We start from the raw sequence: 11,877 nt of genomic DNA on the forward strand, positions 1-11,877 counted from the left end.
CAATTGTTTTGTCCTTCTAATAAAATTCTTTTCTGTTAATAAGTATTCTGTCATGTATGTCCACAAAAAGAGGCCCTCTGAAGTCTCATTCTTCTGTTTCTGCAAGACTATGGAATAATTTCATGTAAATTAAGGAGAATGATTCTTGTTAGAGTCATACAGCAAAGAACTGTAAGCCTCAGACCTCAAATGTTATTTTGCCCAATGTGGTCACCAGACCTAATACAATATCACAGGCCCTCTGAAGTTTCCTTGAATCCATTGCACACTGGGTTAGTGCATGCAGGGCACTTGGATAACGTTCTCTATCAATTATCATAATAGTTCTAAGAGATGTGCAATCTCCATTTTTAATTCAAGAAGCCAAGTTAAGAAGGTCAACAAAAGGTTCAAGATCTGGGGCTAGAGAGATGGCTCAGCAGTTAAGAGCACTGGCTGCTCTTGCAGAGGACCCAGGTTGGGTTCCCAGCACCCACATGGCAGCTAACAACCATCTATAACTCCAGTTCCAGGAGAATCCAGTGCCTTCCTCTGACTTTCGTGGGCACTGCCCGGCACTGGTGCACTTAAATACCCAATACACTCATACACATAAAATAATAATAAAAAATTTTTAAATGTCCAAGATCACAGAGCTAGTAAATAGGACAGCCATAGTCTCCTAAATCTGGGACTTTTTTCACATTAGACTTCCTTTAGATGGTCGTCTAGTCACTGTTCAAAGTCTTCCACTCATCAGAGCCACCTTCCTAGGTAGCCCCTTCCACTTTGAAGCAACTTCTGTTCTTTTACAGACTTCTTGCTTGTACCTTGTAAGGTTTAACTGGGAATTCACCCCTAGGTGTGATTCCACACCTCCGGTATGAACTAGACGCAGAGGGCACTCTCTAGGATATGCTGTTTCCAAGCTCTGGGTCAGAAGGCCTTGAATCTGGCATACAAGAAAGTATCATTTAGACTGTCTTTCCAAGCCCTCAGCTTCTATTCAAGTCTTGATCTGCATGCGTTAAAAAGCTCTAGATCTCATTAATAGAAGTGACTCCGTGGCCATGTGACCGCAAAGGGAGTGGATCCCCTCAGGAAGGCACCTACCACTCAGCCCCAAATACACACAATAACTCTGTTTTTGTTTGTTTGTTTGATTTTTAGTTTTTCTCAAAGAAACCTGAGGACATACACCAGTATGGTTGTGTGCTAGGAGAAGGGAAATCACTAGACATTTCAGGAATTATTGGGTGTTGATTCTAAGCTGATACGAACTTCAGGAGGCTGTGGATTACAGTCAAGACTGGAGTTCATGGCAATTGGATGCTCGATGGAATTGGGGGAGGGGTCTATCCCACAGAGGTGTAGCCCTAGCAATAGGTATTTCCTCAGATCCAGAACTTATCATTTTAAGAATAGACACACCAAGTTATTTGCAGAATTTGCATATTGATTTCCCTCTCACCGAAGTACAGGCTACAATGAGATAAGTCAGGTAGGAGACAGTCGAATACCCTCTACTTACAAAGGAATAAAGAAATTTTGAGAACATCACAGAAATTGGAGTCAACAACACTGACCTAAAAGATGGAGGATAGTGAATCTGGCCATATCCCTGTGAATTTACTCATTGGCCTAGGACAACATTCATGGATCCTGGAGAATAACAGTGGGTTATCACAAACCTAACTGGGTAGGGACTAATTGCAGCTTTTCTAGATATGACTTTGTTGCTAAAGAAATCAACACAACTTCTGGCAACTATTGATTGATATGGCAAGTACAATTTTTTTCTCTGTATCTAATAAAAAAGACCACCAGAATCAGTTGTGGATTTTTTTTCTTCAACTAGCATAGCTATCATATACTCGTGCTGTGGTTCCTTTGTACTGTCACTCCTTAGCTTGCTATCATGATCTAATTCTAGGTGTCTTGGTAACACAGCCTCCCATGCTGCTGGCATGATGTAAACTGGCCCTTAGTGAGCAGAAACAGCAGTTATTCTAGATCTCTTATTGAGAAAAATGCAAGCAAATAAAGGAAAATGAACACCAGAAAAGCCACAGCCTAGCTATTTTGATAAATGTCTAAGGGGCCAAGATCAGGGCATGTTCAGATGTTTCATCCAGCATGAAGAAGTTGCCACATCTGGTCTCTCTTACCACCATGCAGATGGAGGAATGCCTGGTAAACCTCAGCAAGTAAGTAAATTCCATTTAGGCTTGCTATTCTAACTCATCTACTGAAGAACCTGAAAGACTGCTGGTTTGAGTACAGTCCAGGAAATGAGAAGACTGCAAAAACATCCTGTCTACTAAGGAAGCTGCTCTGCCACCTGAATGGAGCAAACAGTTCTGCACAGGCAGATGAGGAAGCTGTCAGAACTGTTCACACGACATTGACCTTCAAACTGCTCTTTACTACCTGGACTAATACGGCTTGAATGCCCAAGCCAGGGCCACCACATCACCATGCAACCTGTGACCGTCGTGAGCTTAGTATTGTTTCTGTGAGTTCTAGGCTGGCTTGTGCTCTTCTCACTGCTTTTCCTGCTGCTGTATAGGATTTCAGGCAATCATCAAACGCAAAGCCTTACCTAGACTATTCACATCACTGCATGGTCCCTAGTGAGTAACTTTTCTCTGATCTTTCTACTGTGTCCTTCTAGATTGTGGCACTAGGGAGTAGGTGATTTATGGAGAACAGAAGTTTGTTTGGCTTACAGTTCTGGAGGCTGGGAAGTTGAAGAGCATGGTGCAGGCATCTGCTCAACATCTGGGGAGGGTTTTTCTGCCGTGCCATAATATGGTAGAAGGTATCACTTGACAAGGCAGAGCAAGCTTACTAGCTTGGATTTCTATGTCCTATAAAGCCACTAATGTCATCATTGGGCTCCGACTCTTGGCATCATCTAATACTATTTATCTCCCAAAGGTCTTGCCTTCAAATAGCACAGACATAACAATTTAGTGATTAAGTTTCCAATGTTTGTGAAGAACTCACTCAAACCACAGCACACATCTTCTCTTTCCAGCTTCCACCACAATCGTGATGGCCAAATCCTATGGCAAATCCTTGATTCCGAATCACTCAGATGGCACTGCTTCCCTCCCCAAACCTAAACTGATAAAACTGCCTATTATGTGCATGATTACATTTAATTTCCATAACAACTCTGCCTGATAGACTGAATCCTCTAATTTTATAAAGGCAGAAACTGACAAGGAAAGCAGTTTGCCCTGTCTCATGCTCAGTGTGTGGGAAACAGAATTGGAATCCACCCATGTGCATCTAACTCCAGAACTGAAGCATGCTGGATGGAGGGCAGAAGATCTCCATCAAGCCGAATGAAGGGCCTCCTTCAAGGGTGAATGGGCCAAGCCATGTCTCCACTGCTTCCTGATTAACCTAGCCAGGGAGACATTGGGATCATCCATTCTCTCTGTACCCTGTGTGTATTAATATTAAATTTTAAAACACGTTTAACTCATAAAATATTCAAATATGTGGAAAAATCCAGAAAATAAAATAACAGTCTTATACTCAACAACATAAATTGTTTAAATATTCTTGTTCAGTTTAATTTTATTTCATATCTTTTTGTTGCTGTGTTCTGTTTTGTTGGGTTTTTAAAATATTTTTATTTTTTATTATTTTTATTTTATGTGCATGAGTGTACTGCCTGCATGTACATGAGTGCACCTGTGTCGTGCAATGCTGCAGAGGTCAGAAGAGGGCTTGGGATTCCCCTGTAACTGGAGTTAAGGACAGTTTGTAGCCACCGTGTGGGTGCTGGGAATCGAACCCGGGTCCTCTGCAAGAGCACTCAGTGCTCTTAACCACTGAGCCATCTCTCCAGCCCCTTTGTTGGTTTTTAAAATTTTTATTTATTTAGTTTTTATTTTATGTGCATGTGTGTTTTACTTGCATACATGTGAGTGTACTACATGCATACAAGGCCAAAAAAGGGCATCAGATCCCCTGGAACTAGAGTTACAGACTATAGACAATTGTTAGCCACCACGTCGGTGCTGGGAACCAAACCTGGGTCCTCTGCAAGAGCAGCCAATGTTAACTGCTTAACAATCTTTCCAACCTCAGTGTTTTATTTTTTTGAGATAGGGTCTCATGCAGCCCAGGCTAGCCTCAAACCCACCATGTAGCTTATGCTAACCTTGAACTTCTGGGCCTCCTGCGACCACCTCTCTAAGTGCTCAGATTATAGGCATGTGCTACCATGATCAACTTTATTTCTTGTCTTTTTTCTTTTTCTGCCCCCCTTTCTCTTTCTCTCTCCTTTTAGACAAGGTCTCAGTAAATAGCCTTGACTGGTCTGGAACTCACCATATAGACCAGGATGGCCTTGATCTCACAGAGATCCACCTACCTCTGCCTTCTGAGTGCTGAGACTAACAGTGTATACCCTCACACCTGACCTTATTTCATATCTTTTTAAATTAAAATCTTTAAAATTACAGTGAGAACATAGGTTCAATCTCAGTACAGCCAAGCAAAAAATATATCCATTCTACCTGGACTGATGCATTCCTGATTTTCTTCACCTTTGCAAAGTTTTCTGGAGTTATTTCATCTCCTTATAATTCGCCTTCTCCTAGGCCCAGAAACCTATCCACATTCAGCCTGACTCAGTAATTCCAGTCAGCAATTTCTAATGCCCTTTTGTATGTTAAAGCACAATTATGGGCATTCCATCATTGTACTCACATACAAATACTATAGTACCTTAGAACAGAATTTGATCTGACCATGTCACCCTCTTGTTGTGTGTTTGGGCTGCCTCACAACCTCACGGAGTGGTAAAACATCAAAAAGACAAGGAGAACAGATTTGTGTGAGTACACAGGGAGCTGGGAATGCTTGGGAGGAATATGGGCTGGTGTGACCATTCTGAAAGACTGCTTACGCATATCTTCGAAAGATGAAGATGACCCAGCAATTCTACCTCTAGGATAATCCTAACTGAAGAGTATGCAGTGTAGTCAATAATGTTTCCACCAGCATCATTCAAAAGCATCTCAAACTGGAAACAGCACAAATGTCCACTGAGAGTCAAGTGAGAAGTAAACTGTGGTATGCTCTAATAGTAAAGAAGTAAAAATATGTCAACAGCAGCCTGACATGAGTGGAATAGCGTGCGCACATGTGGGAGGGGGAAGCCAGACACAAGAGTTCACGCTCCACTGTATTGAGGTCAAAGACAACCACGGTGAAGTCTTGTTCAGGGACCAGGAGTGCATACTTGGGTGTGGCAGTGGAAAAGCAGGGAGGAGGTGGCACAAAAGCCAAGATGAAAGTTATTCTTGGTGGAAGGGGTGTGGCAGGAAGGATACTGGGGTGCTGGTTATACGCTGTTACTTCACCTGAATGGTGGTTATGCAAGTGCTTGCAACAGGTTGTTTTGCTGTAATTTATGGACTTTTCTTTCGGTATGCTGTATTTGACAACGATGGCTTTTAAAATACTGCACATCACAGGACTTGTAGTTTCATAAGGATAGCACTAAGGATACTTTGCAAAGCTCTTTTGAGAAACTTCAGATTCTCCAATGACAACAGGCAATGGTGTGCCCTCAAACCTTCTATTTTCTGCCCAAGAAACATCACTTTCTTAGACTTCCTGACTTCCAAAGGAACCATTACTGTTTGCAAAGAATGTGTCATTTGACAGGATTGCCACATGTGTTGCCAGATAGTAAAAACAGGTAGCATGAGCCTCACTGCCACGAGCAAAGGCATGTGTGAGGCACTCCAGGAATAAATGAGACCAACAAATGCTCTAACCCTATGAAAACATGATAGGTCACAGTTTCACTGTGCAGTTTGTTCATCCCCTTCTTGAGATGAGGACATGAAAGCACAGAGAAGTTAAGAAACTTCTCCATGGTCACTGTTCAGCAACATGTGAGTCCAGGTTTTAGACAGAGGCATGTTGACCCTGGAGCTCCACGGCAGCAGCTACCAAACCATCCCATCAACTATCATCGAAATTAGTAATCAGTATATATTAAGAATCCTGGAAGTTGCCTATATCCTGCAATTGAATAATCCTTTTTGCTCCTGTTCTAAAAGGTATCCTGATTCTGTCCTTCCTGTTGATTCCCTCAGCTCAGCATTAACCAACATCACTCCTCACCTGGTTGATGCAGGTTCTCTGGAGATCCAACTCCTGTCTTGCTAGCTATAAGACCTCCAATGACTTTTCATTGCCCACCTTGTCAAACCCAGCCCCTCACCATGACTTTGAATGCCCTTCACAATCCTGTGCCTGATTTTCTTCAAGCCTCATCTCCTCATTCTTTTACCTATCTACCTGCTAACCACCCTAGGCTGCACCACTCTCCACCCCTCCATGATCAGGAACATGTTAACCACCACTCTTTTCCACAAGGCCCTTCCCTCAATGCTCCCCATTCAATCCCATTCACCCTTCAATACCTAGTGCAAACACCAGCTCTGCCAGGAAGCGTTACTCGATGTCTCCTAGACGGACTGTTTCCCCAGTCTCCCCATCACTTTCTTGTCACCTTTGAGTCTGCCCTGACTGAGATTTACCCAATCATCTTCCCCATAGGCCCTAAACCCTTAAGAGGATCTGTTTCTTGCTTACTTTTTGATCCCCAAAACCTGTCACAGAACACTACCAGTTGTTCAGGTCATATTTAACGGATCCATGACGCTCACTAAGTTCACAGCCAGAGGTGATGGCTTATATGACATGGTCACAGTCTCTTGTGCTGAAACTCTGGCCGGTTTTTCACAGGGCAAAATGGCTAAAGCAGAGGTCAGTTGGAGGAAGCTGGGCAGAGTGCTTTCCTGACCAAGGTCAGAAAACTGATTCTGGGACTTTCACCGGTCTATTCATTTGGAGTGCAGGTCTGGCCAGAAACCCATCCAAAACGGACTTTCCCTGCTCTTGTCTAGGACTCCAAAGACTGCCAAGGTGACTCAGGACAAGGAGAAAGGGAAAGTTTCTCCTTCCTTCAGATTTCAATGGGAAATTTGAACCAGAAATCAATGTTTCAGGCCCCCAGCCTGTCTGCTTTTTCCAGACAGGACTCCCTGGCTCTTTCCTCAGCTCTTCGAAGACTTGTCATGGAAACAGCATGATACTGCTTGGAAGACTTTCATGTGGCTTCCCTGCTAGGAAAACACAGTCCCCTTCCAGAGACCCTTAGAACACAGCTTCATTGAAAACCTGGCTTGTTTTCCAGGCAGGGCATGGGGACTATTTTTCAAGGGAAAAGTTCATACATAATTACTAGCAAAATACACACATTTTGTTTATTTTTAGCCCTCCAAGTGTTCTTCCTTAAATTAATCATCCTGTGTGATCCTGGAAGTGGTTTTGTCCTGGCCCGAGCCGTGGCCTCCAGAGAGAAGAACTCTATCCTGTTTGGACACCCACATGAACACACACGACATTGCTTTGTTCTCACCCAAGTGGGCAGACCAGCCAGAACTGCAGGGGTCTGTCATCTGGAGGCATTTTACAAGAGCTGAGCAGATATGATCACCCACCTGCTTTTCAATGGAAGGGGACAGGAAACTGATAGCAATAGTAAAAATTGTCCTTGAACCCTTTAGGTTTCTAGAGCAAAAGACTGTGGTCCAGAGAGGAAAATCCTGTCACCAGCTATTTTCCAAGGACTGCCTATATGGAATTACTTTCGGACTCAGTTAAAATACCTTTAATCCCAGCACTTGGGAGGTAGAGACAGGCAGATCTCTCTGAGACAGAGGCCAGTCTGGTCTACATAGTAAGTTCTGGGCCAGCTGGGGCTACAGGGAAACCCTGTCTCAAATAAACAAGCAAGCAAACAAACAAACAAAACAACAACAACAACAAAATACCACTGCTGGACCCCTCCCAAATGCATTGTTTTAGGCAGATTTCCCAAGAACCAGAGTCTGTTTGTTTGTTTGTTTGTTTGTTTGTTTGAGACATAGTCTCAACTATGTAGCCCTGACTGCCTAGAACTTGCTATGCAGGCCAGGCTGGAGAGCCTTCCAAATACTGGAATTAAAGGTATACATGGGCCACTACTCCTGGCCTAAGAACCAGGGTTTTGTTTGGCACCCTGAGGTTTGAGAACCTGTGTGAAGCTTCTGACCTTTCTAAGTCAACATGGCTTTAGCTGCTCTTGTATCTGCTTGCCTCTCTAGCTGCCATTGGTCCATGCTGGGATTTCCCACGTCCAGACCACCTCTCCCGGATGCCTGCCCCCATCCAAGGCTCATGATGTCCTGAGCTGCCCCCTTTTGAAGAGGGAACAGCCTGCTCTCTCTGGGAACGTTGGAGCCTAGCAAAGCCCCAAAAGGATCTAATGCTACCCCTCCTCCCCATCCCCATCTGCACACATTCCTTCCTCTGTCCCCCTTGTGTACAGAGTGATGACATTATTCATGAGAGCAATAGCATCTGCTGTCTCCAGAAGCCGGAAGCTCTGTGTGGTCTCAGGAGAGCTCTGTAAAATGGATAAGGCCCTTTGAATTTGAGGGCTTACTCAAGGCTTATTACAAGTTAACCGTTTTGCTAAATGTCTCTGTGAACCTCTGGTGTATATGGTTTAGAGATTTACCAAGTTTATATAACTGTCCTTCAGTCTCCATAGGAGATTGGTTCCAGTAACTCCAAAGATACCCAAATCTAGGGAATGTTTAAATCCCTTATATAAAATGCTGTGGTATTTGCATGTCACCTATACACACCTCTCTATAATACCTAACATAGTGTAAATACAATAGAAATAGTTGTTATGCCATAGTGGTTAGGGAATAATGATGAGAAATAATATCTGCATATTCAGTACAAGTATACTTGTTTTAAATATTTTCAATCTATAGTTGTTTGAAACCTTGGATGCTGGGTCCACAAATGTGCATCATCAACTGTAATCTTTTTTTTCACACATTCACCTCCAACTATCAGCCATTAATGTAAGTGACTGTCACTTGGGGGACTGTCATATGATTGGTGATTCCTTGAAGGCACACCTGTCTAGTCTCAAGAGAAGCAGGGAAGAGCCAGGAGGGCACATGGCAGTGAACTGCGATCCACATGGGCCGTAGTCCGGCTTCTCCTCTTCAAATTAGACCTGGAGAAATCATCTGCTCCCTCCTAGAGCTTGTTTTGTTACCTGAGAAGGGATAGCAATTCCTACCTCACAGAGCAGGTGTTGTAAGATGTAGAAACATCCTGTGATTGGTCCATGGTGAATGTCCCTCTCCTTCACAAGCTGCTATTTCAGATGACATTTTAAAGTTCTTGAGGCCTCATTCATTCCCTGTGCTTAAGAGTCATCAAGTAATCGGAAGCTCCTTCTGGAAAGATGGCTAAGCTGTTGAAGATAGAATGGTTTCTAAGTTCCTATCATTGACATTAAGAGACACTTGTGATGTAATCTGTCATGGTGACCACCTTAAAAAGAACCTGGACCAAAATATGTTACCTAAGTTATACTAGCTAATACCTGAGGCTCTTCCAATCTATGATTCTGTGATCACAAACTTGTCCTGACACTTAAGGCCCTTCAACCACAATCAATTTGGTCTCACAGACTAATGTAACTTTATTCATTAAACCCTGTATTTCCTCCAAGCAATGCACTTCACATATCCTATCTGTGTCAGAACCCTACAGAATTCTGGTTTTTGAATTTCTACCTACCTATGAAGGCCCTCTCCTATCGGCCTCTCCAGCGTACTCAGCTGTAGTGCCCATTTCCAGCCCCCTCTCAGGATGTGAATATTTACTGCTTTATATTTTAGCATATGGAAACATATCTTATCAGATCACATCTTAATAGGCTCTTAGAAGACACATCCTGGCTCTCAGATTTTGTCAGAATGCTACCAGTCCCTGAAAATTGTTTATGAAGTATTTATTGAATCCAGCAGTGGAATTCCATAATAGTACACATCCACTGAACATTTATCTGAGCACTTTGCTTCTTTGTATGTTGGCAGCAAGTTCAAGCATCCTCTCGATTTCAAATGGAAAAGGGTTATTAAGAGGCTGAGACAATGTTGACTTCCAAGGACAAGAAGAGAGTAATGTTGTATGACAAAGGTGTCTCTCTATTGTCAGGGGACTACAGGTTCTCTTTACACCCATCTTTCTACACATCAACTCCCCTTTTCTCCATAGTAGACTGGACTTCTGTAAGAGGCTCTTAGCTTCATCTCTTCCAGAATTTAGGCTTGCCGGTGGTGATTCCTGCTTTGCTACACACAATTCCAGCTCTTGTCCTGCTGTCTCAGGACCTTCCAGTTCATTTTCCTAAACTGAAACTTTATGTCTCTTCATTCAAGTTCCCTCTGGAAAGGAAATTAGTACTAGGTTCAGACTGTAATCCAAAGACACATGTCCACCCCTGGACCAATCAACTGACCGGGAAGTGTTGTACGAGACAATTATGACTTCCTGGATCTCACCCAACCAGAGGCTAGGACTTGGGGGAAAGAGAAAAGGTGTAAGGTTTTCCTGTAACTGGCCATCTGTTGAGTCATTATCATAAGTGAATTTTAAACAATAAGGTCTACAAAAAGCCCTAAAGCACAGAAAGATAGAATAGCATGGATCCACAGTGTTCATAACAGAGTTGGCTATTTCCTAGCAGTTTCACAGAACTTACTCGGATGCTGCTGATAAGTGCCTCTGAGGTCTGGGGGTGCTGAAGATGACATATGGGTTGGCTCAGTCTCCCCCAGAACTTTCTATTTGCATTTTTGCTTTGTTCCCAAGAAATATAGGAGCAATAATTCTCAGAGCACTCAGTCCATGGTAGCTTGTTATAGTAGCCAAAACGGACTAAGACTGAGAAAGGAGTAAGAGAGTCAGTGGATGATTGTTTTAAGAAGGGAGAAATACAGTATCATAGGCTAAAGGCAGGCATGATTGATCGAATGGGTATTTCTGCTCTGTTCCTCAGGAGCCTGTCGGAAGCTGGAGAAACAACAATCATTACCAAAAAGTATAATATAGCTCTACAAACAGTTGACTTAAGCAGGACATTCTGCCTGCACTACTAACCTTGAGAAAGAATTTATGGCAAGGTTATCTTTCTCTTCCTCTTGCAAACAGTTCTCAGAAAAGATAAGTCATGCAGTAATCTCTTGGAACACCTGGTGGTCAGTCACGTTGCTCAGTCCCCCACCCCATACCCATAAAAATGCTGTAACCTCTTGACCAACTTCTTCAACCCCTTCTAAATACAAACTGTATATAAGGAAAGCTTGCAATACAATAAAGCGACCCTTGACAAGTGGACTTGCTTGGGCTCCATCTCCTCTTTCTCACCCGTCCTCACCGCTCATGAGGAGCTGCTGATTTGAGGTAAGTGATCTCTGTCTCAAAAAATGGGCCAGCAACTGTCTAAGGAGGCTATTTTTATTAGGGACTTGAAGTCCTCCCTCAGAGAAAGAGGAGTCTGAGTTAAGAAAAAAGATCTTGTAAATTTTTTCGTGTTTGTGAGTGACCAGTGTCCTTGGTTTGTTATAGATGGTCCTGAAATCAACCCTAAAAAATGGGACCGAGTGGGACAGTGTTTAAATGAACTATTAAAGGATAAAGGCTCTGAGGCAGTTCCCATTCAGACTTTCAGCTATTGGACATTAGTCCGAGATCTTCTCAAAGACTCTCCTGAAAACAAAAGTAAAATTATTTCCCTAGCTGAGGATTTCATTAAGCCCCTTTCTCGGTCTGCCTCTGTGTCATCCATTAATAAGACAAACCTTCAAAAAGTAACTCAGGGTGCCGCTCATCAGGAGCAGACCTCGCCTTGCCCATCAGTCGTGATCGATATGCCTCCCTCGAAGCCAACCACTACAGGCGGGCCAACCCAACTTTATCCAACATTGCCCAAGGTAGAGA

This window comes from Nannospalax galili, unplaced genomic scaffold, assembly GCF_000622305.1.
Source record: "Nannospalax galili isolate Female #2095 unplaced genomic scaffold, S.galili_v1.0 scaffold599, whole genome shotgun sequence".
Classification (NCBI taxonomy): Eukaryota; Metazoa; Chordata; class Mammalia; order Rodentia; family Spalacidae; genus Nannospalax; species Nannospalax galili.